The sequence below is a fragment of the Myotis brandtii genome, unplaced genomic scaffold (genome assembly GCF_000412655.1).
Source record: "Myotis brandtii unplaced genomic scaffold, ASM41265v1 scaffold49, whole genome shotgun sequence".
Lineage (NCBI taxonomy): Eukaryota > Metazoa > Chordata > Mammalia > Chiroptera > Vespertilionidae > Myotis > Myotis brandtii.
Genome location: NW_005368707.1, coordinates 1,747,675 through 1,757,876, shown reverse-complemented (window position 1 = coordinate 1,757,876; position 10,202 = coordinate 1,747,675). Strand labels below are relative to the sequence as shown.

Genomic DNA, 10,202 nt, shown 5'->3' with positions numbered 1-10,202 from the left:
CCAACCCTCTCTGGCCTTCCCACTGCAGTTTGACAATCAGTTTGAGGCAGCTCTGCCTCTGTATCTATTATTGTTCAAAAGTTTGTAATGGTCTTTATTATCCATGAATGAGTGAGATCATGTGGTATTTTTCCTTCATTGACTGGCTTATTTCACTTAGCATAATGCTCTCCAGTTCCATCCATGCTGTTGCAAATGGTAAGAGTTCCTTCTTTTTTACAGCAGCATAGTATTCCATCGTGTAGATGTACCACAGTTTTCTAATCCATTCATCTACTGATGGGCACTTAGGCTGTTTCCAGATCTTAGCTATGGTGAATTGTGCTGCTATGAACATATGGGTGCATATATCCTTTCTGATTGGTGTTTTTGGTTTCTTGGGATATATTCCTAGAAGTGGGATCACAGGGTCAAATGGGAGTTCCATTTCCAGTTTTTTGAGGAAACTCCATACTGTCTTCCATAGTGGCTGCACCAGTCTGCATTCCCACCAGCAGTGCAGGAGAGTTCCTTTTTCTCCACATCCTCTCCAGCACTTGTCGTTTGTTGATTTGTTGATGATAGCCATTCTGACAGGTGTGAGATGGTACCTCATTGTTGTTTTGATTTGCATCTCTTGGATGATCAGTGGCTTTGAACATGTTTTCATATGTCTCTTGGCCTTCCTTATGTCCTCTTTCAAAAAGTATCTATTTAGGTCCATTGCCCATTTTTTTTATTGGGTTGTTTATCTTCCTTTTGTTAAGTTGTATGAGTTCCCTGTAAATGTTGGAGATTAGTCCTTATTGGAGATAACATTGGCAAATATGTTCTCCCATGCAGTGGGCTTTCTTGTTGTTTTGTTGATGGTTTCCTTTGCTATGCAAAAGCTTTTTATTTTGATGTAGTCCCATTTGTTTATTTTCTCTTTAGTTTCCATTGCCCTAGGAGCAGTATCAGTGAAGAAATTGCTTTGGCATATGTCTGAGATTTTGCTGCCTGTGTATCTAGTATTTTTATGGTTTCCCGTCTTATGTTTAAGTCCTTTATCCATTTTGAGTTTATTTTTGTGTATGGTGTAAGTTGGTTGTCTAGTTTCATTTTTTTGCATGTTGGGTATACTAGTATTTATGTCAGTCTATTTCTGGGTTTTCTAGTCCATCATTGTAGCTGCACAATAGCTCAATATGGATAAATTGATTACTCTCATTTTATTCCTCTTTTTTCTTTTTAACCCTCACCTGAGGACATGCTTGGAGAGAGGAATGGAGAGAGAGAAACATCCATGGGAGTGAGTAACATCGATCAGTTGCCTTCCATATGTGCCCTAACCAGGGATAGGATCTGAAACCCAGGTATGTGCCCTGACTGTGAATAGAACTGGCAACCTTTTGGTGCACAGGATGATGCCTAAGCAGCTGAGCCACTCCAGCTGGCACTTTATTCCTCTTTTTTAAGATTGTTTTAGCTATTCTAAAGCCTTTGCCTCTGCATATAAATATTGCAATAAATTTATCTAAATCTACCAAAGATCTTGCTGGGATGTCAGTAGGAATTGCATTAAATGTATAGATGGTTTTGGGGAGAATTGACATCTTTACTATGTTGACTCTTCTAATGCACAAACAGTATAAGTCTATTTATTTATTGAGGTCTTCTTTGATGTCTTTTATCAGCATTATGTACTTTATAACATACAGATCCTGTGTAAGTTCATATCTAAATATTTTATTTTCTTCAAAATGATTGTAAATGGTGTTGTGTTTTCAGTTTTGGTTTCCACATGTTCACTGTTGTTATAAAATAGAAGTTATAGAGATATGAATGTAGTTTTCCTTAGAAACACATATCATAAAATATATGGTTCTTGGATTAGCTAACAAAACCAGATTAAAACTCATAATAAAGCTGATATAATGATCAGTTAGTAGAAAGAAATAGTAGATTACCATATTGTTACAATACTAATCTATAATAATAAAAGCATAATATGCTAATTAGACTGCAGAGGCGGTTAGGGGTGATCAGGCAGGCAGGTAAGCAGTTAGGGGCAATCAGGCAGGCAGGCAGGCAGAGTAGTTAAGGGGCGATTGGGCAGGCAGGTGAGCAGTTAGGGGCAATCAGGCAGGCAGGCAAGTGGTTAGGGGCGATCAGGAAGGCAGAGTGGTTAGGGGTGATCAGGCAGGCAGGCGAGCAGTTAGGGGAGCTCAGGGAGGCAGGCAGCGTGGTTAGGGGCAATCAGGCAGGCAGGTGAGTGGTTAGGGGTGATCAGGCAGGTGAGTAGTTCGGGGCACTCAGGTAGGCAGGCAGAGGGGTTAGGGGTGATCAGGCAGGCAGGCAAGTGGTTAGGGGTGATCAGGCAGGCAGGCAGAGGGGTTAGGGGTGATCAGGCAGGCAGGCAGAGGGTTTAGGGGTGGTCAGGCAGATAGGCAGGCCAGCCATTAGGAGCCAGCGGTCCCGGATTATGAGAGGGATGTCCCGACTGCTGTTTTGCAAGAGGGTGCAGTCCGGGCTGAGGAAACCTCCCACTCCCTTGCATGAATTTCGTGCACCTGGCCTCTAGTATTGAATAATAGCAAATGAGAAATAGTTACTTATCAAATATCTTGAAAATGTCTAAGTTTAGTATAAATCTAGTTCTCATTTTAATTTTAATTCATAATATATGATTTTTTAATTTTCTTTATGGGCATATCATGAAATCTATTCTCATGCATATCAGGTCTGATTACTGTCAGTTTTTGGAAAGAAGTGTGTGTGACAAAAGTTTCCTGAGTCCAGCAAATAGCAGAAAAATTTGAAGAAAGTATTTAAACAGATTGCACAGGTAGAATTAACTGGGTTTGGACAAAGACAAAACAGGCATCTGAGAAGAATTAGTCTTTTAGACTCTAATGCATTAATTTAGGTCAGTTTGGTTGCTCTAGGGAGCAGTGAGCCACAACTTAAGAGGCATCCAAAAGTTAGATGTTTATTTTATATGATTGAATCTTTTTAAAGAAAATAACTGCATTGTTACAGTAATAGTGATTTATTTTCTCCTCCTATCTTTTCTTAAAAACCCAATGGGCAACTTTTTTACATAAGTTTAGATATATTTTTATTCTGATTTGTTCTAGGAGGAGTTTAAATCAGCTTATATAAATATATCAAGCAAGACCAAATAAAATTAAAAATTGATGAAAGGCAAAATTGATCAAAGAGAACTTAAGATGAGGGCCAGGACTGAGATTAGGAAGCAGAAGTCATCTCGTGAAATTTTAATTGTCATCTTGAAATGAGTTAAGAAATTTGGCTTGGACAAATTGTTTTTAATCCTTGCACAAAATAGTCAGGAAGCTGGTGTTTAATTATTCAGCTGTCCAGGGTTTCTGCCATCTTTTCACCTGGCTCAAGGACTGTCTGCTTAGGGGGAGGCATTGTCCTGCAGGGTTAATTAATAACAGGAATTCAGATCCCTCTTTGGGAGGCCTCTGGTGACTGATGCAGCTGGTGGTCTGAGAAGGGACACCCAGAGGCATAGGACCCAGGCCTGATGGCATGAAGCACAGCTTTTGCTATAGCCCAGAAGCTCTGGCTTTGTGATTATGAAGTTAGGATGAACAATTGAGACTTTCTTTCATTCTTTCTAACAATAAGGACACCTACCATTGTAAGTATTTTTGTAAGCAGGGTTGTAATTTAGTTTTAATATCTAAAAATGCAAATAGCTTTTTAAGAAGTGGTTGTGCTTGATAGGTTTTGTTTGTTTGTTGTTTAGTTTTGGATTTTTGTTTGTTTTTAGTTAAGGTTAATTAGTTAAGGTTCCTTTGGTTTTTTAGGTGAGCGACCTGAGATCCATCTGAGGATAGATCTTACCAGTTCAGGGCTTTGTCTTTGGTTTTAAGACAAAATATTTGTATTGTTTTAGAGAAAGTATTTCTAGCACAATTCCTTCTTCTGATGACTCATTTTCTACAATTATTGGAAGTAGGAAGAAATCCACAGATGTCTAGACAGTTCTAAACTTGTAAATAGACCCGTGCCATTCTAGCATGTTGTTTCATGTGCATACATATATATTTTTGAATGGTTGGCTGCTGAGCTTTATCAATGATTATGTGTTGTTGTTTTTTAACTCAGAAACTAGAGTTAGACAAATGTGTGCCCTCTCCATTCTGTACTGCTGTTAGCCTGTTCAATAGATGGGTGTTGCATTTTTTTATTTCTCTATATAAAAAGCTGAAAGACAATGTGAACGAATTCATTGCATTTGAGGTAGCTGCTGGCCAGGCCTGTTGCAACAGCTGATGGGCTTCTCTGAGTTCCAAGAGCTATTTTGGTAGATTAGCTGGAATCAAGGCTCTCCAGTTCAGACCATAAAAGGCCGGTCCCCTGCGAGTTGCCCACTGCTTCTGACTGTGTCCTCCCAGGCTGAGTGTCCTCAGGTTTCACGTGGATTTACCCAGTAATGGATGGCCACGCCAAGGCCAGTTTGGGGAAGTTGAGTGTCAAGGACACCGGGGGACTGACAACTTCAAAAAGAAGATTCTTTTTAATCATATTTTGGCGATCTTTTTTCAGAGAAACTTTTGGGATGTAGCCTTCACCTGTGTACTGCAGTTGGCACCCAAATGCCTTGTGGAGAGCACCGTTCTAAATTTATCCTGTTCTGAATCATCACTTCAAATAGATGCACTTGCCTGGTTTGTGTTGTGATATTTGATTTTTTTACAGTCTTTCTTAGCTTAACTTTGGATATTTTACTTTTTGTTTAGAATTTGAAAGTAGTGTTCATTGAAAGGAGGAGACCCAAAGAAAATACTGAGGACACCCCAGCCAATTTGTGGATATACTGTGTTTTGTTTTGTTTATTTTTTAATTAGAAAAATAAGGAAGTACACTGTGATCCTCCCCTCCCTCTTTAACATAGAGGAACAAGGATTATACAGAAATTTAAAGTAAGTGAAAAATCTTCCTATAAATCTAAATGCAATGGTTTCTCCATGCTGTCTGTCTGAGCGTGCTCCCGAGGCTGTGTTGACTTTGGGCACTGGCATGCTCTGCCAGGGTGTGCTAGCTCAGGAAATTACTCCTATAGGTACCATAGGGCATGTCTTTTGGTTGTGGAATGAGTGGATTTTTTTTTTCTTAAAAAAAAAAAAAGAACTTACTTTATAGTACTGATAGGTTCATACTAACAATATGATATATATTAATAACATAATATGATATATATAAAATTTAGTAACTACATTCTGTCTAAATATTAGCACTTGAAGCCTTGGAATAAAAAGTGTATTTACAATACAAAGTATTTCAATGATAATATCTCAAGAATGGGGATGGATGTCAGACAGGCAGGTTCTATTTTGTTCCTATAATTAATACATCTGGAAATATAAATAACCAATGAGCTTTTTGTGTGATCTTTGTTTTGAGAATTCTTTATCTTGGTACTCTGATTCTTCGAGTTTGATTTATGGAACCTTTGATGTTCCAGAATTTATTTTAAAAAATGTGTTAGTTTCTAGATTTTGAACCATATTTCTGAATTATCCAAGAAAAAATGCTGTATCAGACTTTTTAAGCCCTAAAGATGCCTGTGGTCTGTTTGTAATTTAGCTTGGTGATTTGCTTCTGCTAAAAAATAGCAATGAGCTATCGGAGAGTTATTTTACATATTTCTCCTTTAAAAGAAAAGATTATAAAAAAAAAAAAGAAAGAAAAGATTGTTTCTTTATACCAAATCAGATGGACCAGTAGGAGCAGTAATTATTTTTATAAGGTAGAAAAACAGAATATTTATAGAAATGAGCTTCATAGGTTAATACTGCTGTGTTTCTTAACCAAAGGTAGTACTACAACTTTGACACGCATTTGGAAATGCTTGGGGTGTTTCTGGTTTTCACAACAATTTACAGGGAATGTGGTTAAGAATTGTAAATGCCCTGTAATGTGAGACAGTCACATAAGACAAAGCATTGCCCTGGCCCAAATGCTGGTAGTACCCTCTGGTCCCCCAGGACAGCAGAAGCAGCAGTGGGCTGGGATTATTTTGGCTGCCTCTTCTCACCAAACCAGGAGAACTCTTGAGGAGCCAAGCAGTTGGGTGTCCTGCCAGGAGTGGATCATCCTTGTCACTCCTCTGAAGAAGAGAGGTGACGCAGATAGGCAGAGAGAATCCTCAGGAAACTGGGAGCATAACTTTCAAAGGAAATTCGGTTAAAGCACCCTCCTTACATTACTTCATTCAACAAACCAGATCTTTGAGACGCACCATTTCTGGAAGATTTTGAATTTCATTCAGAATGAACTTCTTTGGCAATATCTGGGGTTATTAAAAAGTCTACAATTGAGGGATTATGTCCAAAGAAAAGGCAGCACAAGTTCACTGGTTCATGGGTTCACAGAGAGCTGTGGGGATGAGCCACCAGGGACCTCCTTTTATTATTTCGATGCAAAGAAAGTGTCTCCTCACTGCTTTCTGGACACTCACTGCGATTGTATAATAACGCACACACCTCAGGGACCTCCCTGTGACCAGGAGAATTCCCCCATCTGGAATTTCCCACAGTTCCCAAAGAGAGCTCTGTCTCACTTATGAGGCTCCTGATTGTAACTGAAGCAGAAGTCATGCTGTCACCTTGACTCCTCTCCCAATAGTCACCAAGGCCACTAAGTTTGTCTCTGAAATCATGCTACTGCCTATCACCTCCTCCTGAGCCTCCTTGTCTCTTACCCCTGATTGCATTGCTCTTAAGTGGTCTTTTTGCCCCCAGGTTCTCTGCTGCCCAGTCCATCCTCAGAATGACCCTCCTACACAAAGATCTGAGCGTGTTGCTCTGCATGTTGTCTTACTATTACAAGCCTTGTGGTTTCTCACTGATTAAAGGCTACAGCTCAACTCCTGAGCCTCTTTCAGTCTTTGATGCCACTGTTTTTGCTGGCACCCCTCCCTGAAGTGTTCTGCCTTCCTTTGCCTGTCAGGGAGGTCGTAGCAGATGAAATCTTCTCAGAAGCTTCCTCTGACCTTCTGCCTCTGGGCTCCAGTCTTCTTGCCACCCCAAGACCTAGCCCAGTGCCTGCTGCCCAGCGGGTGTCCCACAAATGTAAGTTGATTGAACCGAATTGCATTGGAAGGACTTGTGAATTCTTCATATCAAATTTAACTGTACTCCATAAAATGCTTTTGCCAGTGTTATATATTATTCACTATAGAAGTGGGTGTTCTGTGTTATAAGCTGTGTTTTCCCCCATAACTAATAATGCAAAGAGAAACATTTGTCTTACTATTACAAGCCAGATAGGGTTTATGTATGTGTGCTTTTGCCAACACAGGAAATGAAGGTACATTCGATGAAATCAGCCACTTCATTACTGGAGTTTTGCCTAAAATGAAGGAATTCATCTAGTGCAGTGGTCGGCAAACTCATTAGTCAACAGAGCCAAATATCAACAGTACAACGATTGAAATTTCTTTTGAGAGCCAAATTTTTTAAACTTAAACTATATAGGTAGGTACATTGTTATTAACTTAATTAGGGTACTCCTAAGCTGGCCTTTGCTAAAAACTTCCTCAATCTGATTGAGGTACGTTCGCTGAGGTCGACCCCTTCCAACTCTCCCATCCACACTCGTCTTGTATACTTGTTTCGTCTATCTCCTTTCCAAAAACCGACTTCTGCGCATGGGCCACGAAGTTTCAATCGCACTGTACGTGCGCGCCTGCATGTGGTATTTTGTGGAAGAGCCACACTCAAGGGGCCAAAGAGCCGCATGTGGCTCACGAGCTGCAGTTTGCCAACCACTGATCTAGTGGTGTGATTTCATTTATGTACCTTTCCCAAGCATTATACTTTATCCTTTACGTAAAACATCTCAGAGTGGTTTGCCCTGCTGACCTCAGAAGGGAAGCCTACCACCTTGATGTCTGTTCAAAGAGAGCTCTGTCTCACTTTCTTATGGTACTCCTGTTTTGGGAGGTTTTGGAAGAGGAATATACTTCGCCTCATAACTTTATTACTCTCTTCTGAAAGTTGAGCCTTTAATCCCAAACAAGTTCTAAACCTATTTCTAACAGGCTTTTATGTCAGTATAGTCAAAGAAAGAGCTTTAATATTTGCTTTGGGATAGTCGATTTACTCAGGTCACAGTACTGGATTCATTTCAGCAGGTTAAGTGCTTCATTATTGCACACCTGTGTGCACATCTCCAGGTTGGATGCCTTAAGATGAACACAACTGAAGTGTGTTCCCTGTCCTTGGTGAACCCCCTCCCAGCATGGGTTCAGACATAAACATGACGAAGCTATTATACAAGTAGGCTGGAAGCGATGAACAATAATAACATGCCATCTATTATTACTATATTCCAAGCTCAATGCCAAGCTCTCTACCTACATTATCTTATTTAATTTTTTACAGTGGCACCTGAGAAATATTACTATCATTATTTCCAATCTACAGAGGACAAAACTCAGGTTTAGAGACACTTTCCCAAGGGCTCATGCCATGGTGTCAGGGTAGAGCTGGATTTGAACCTAGATATATCTACCTTCAATGCTCATATTTGTAGCCACTGCTTTAAACCATTGCTTCTCAAACTTCAGTAGGCATCACCTGTGATCCTGTTCTGATGCAGTAGACCTGGTAGAACCAGATAGCAGCAACCAAGCCCCCAGGTGAATCTGATCCCTCTGGTCCGAGGACCGCCTTTGAGTAGCACTCTTCTAAATGACTCCCTTGCAGAACCACCAAGTTGGGAGGAATAAAGTCAGATGGGGATTTGAAGAAGGCTTCCCAGAGATAGAGGTGGTCTTCCAAGGCTGGTCTGTTCCTTTGTGCTTTTCATGCTATCCCTCCCTGCTCTGCCCACACAATTGTTCCCCATTGCTCTTACTTCCAGTTTCTGCCTTTCTCCTGGCTCTTTCTCCTCGTTTTGAAAACATGCTCAAGTTTCCTTCATCCTAAATAAAGCTCTCCTTGACCTCTTGCTATCACCTACTTCTTTCACTGCCTATTCACTCCTCAACACCCACAATTCAGTGGGCATTGCTCTCCAAGACATCCCAATTGCTTTGATCTTCCCGAGCTTTACCTCTGAGCACCTCTTTGTATGGATTCCATCTCAGGTGTAGACGGTTGACGGGCTCTGACCTCAGCACTGAATGTCCATATACTGCAGAGCTATCCTACCAATAGGCCTTTATTTTCTAAATCATTTTCTCTTCACTTGCTCAGCTCTTTATGCTGTGAATTATATGTCCTGTCCATTTCAGATGGAATATATTAATTTGGACTTTATAGCTTAGATTATTTTTTTAATTAGAAGTTGTTCACTTTTACTTAGCTATGTTTGGATTTGTATCCTATATAACCAGTATTGATAGAAGAATTATGTATAAAAAAAACAAGTGGTTTCTAAGAGAAGACCTAAAGGGCTTTTATAAATAATGTACCTACAATTTGTGGACTGTTTCTTGATTAATCAGAGGTCTCTAATTTCCTTCTGGATTTTTAGTTACCTCCCAAGTACAGAAAGTTGGAAAATAACATAGGCTTGGATATAAACTATCATTAAACAGAAGAATTATATTGATATTTTTATATTTTTAAGATTTTGAATACTTTAAATATTTTAAGGCCCTGGTCTTTGTATACATTCTGGAAATACTATATCTAATTTCTCCCTTTAAACCAAAATTTTAAAATATACACATGTTGTACTTGCACACTCAACAATAAAAACAAGCCACTCCAGCCAAAGACTCAATTAGGAAAGCAGTTGATTTTCAATAGCGAAAAATATATCAAATTAAGAAGTCGGTAGGTTATGAAAGGTAAAATAATTTTTGAAAGTTTTAGTACTGTTTTTATATACAGATTTTCTTAGAAAAGATAATTTAATTTACCATGTACTAATGATCACAGAATTTTGCCAAATTCATCTATTTTGCAATTAGTTCATTCCTTTAACAATTGATATTATGAAATCCAAAGACAAATTACATTTTAATGTCTATTATTATTATTTTTTTTTAAGTATTGCTTTGGGTACCTAATGCAGCTGATGACTCTATAGGTTTGAGCCAGGTTAGAGAAAAAAAAAAGGTGGGAATGTTAAGGTTTATGGCTCTCCAAATTATTCTCACAGTCCTAATTTCTACCAGATGCTCATTTTAGCCACATATGCATAATCATTTGGCTTTATCATTTCATACATTTTTGATGGAAAGTGTTGAA

General features: G+C 39.1%; 1 long non-coding RNA gene across 1 annotated transcript; it reads left to right on the top strand.

Moving 5' to 3' along the window:
- Window positions 1-4,938: 4,938 nt before the first annotated feature.
- LOC106727861 lies at window positions 4,939-5,665 on the top strand. The gene is made up of 2 exons (XR_001364110.1): window positions 4,939-5,322; window positions 5,376-5,665. It is a non-coding gene; the product is annotated as an uncharacterized LOC106727861 (long non-coding RNA).
- Window positions 5,666-10,202: the final 4,537 nt, after the last annotated feature.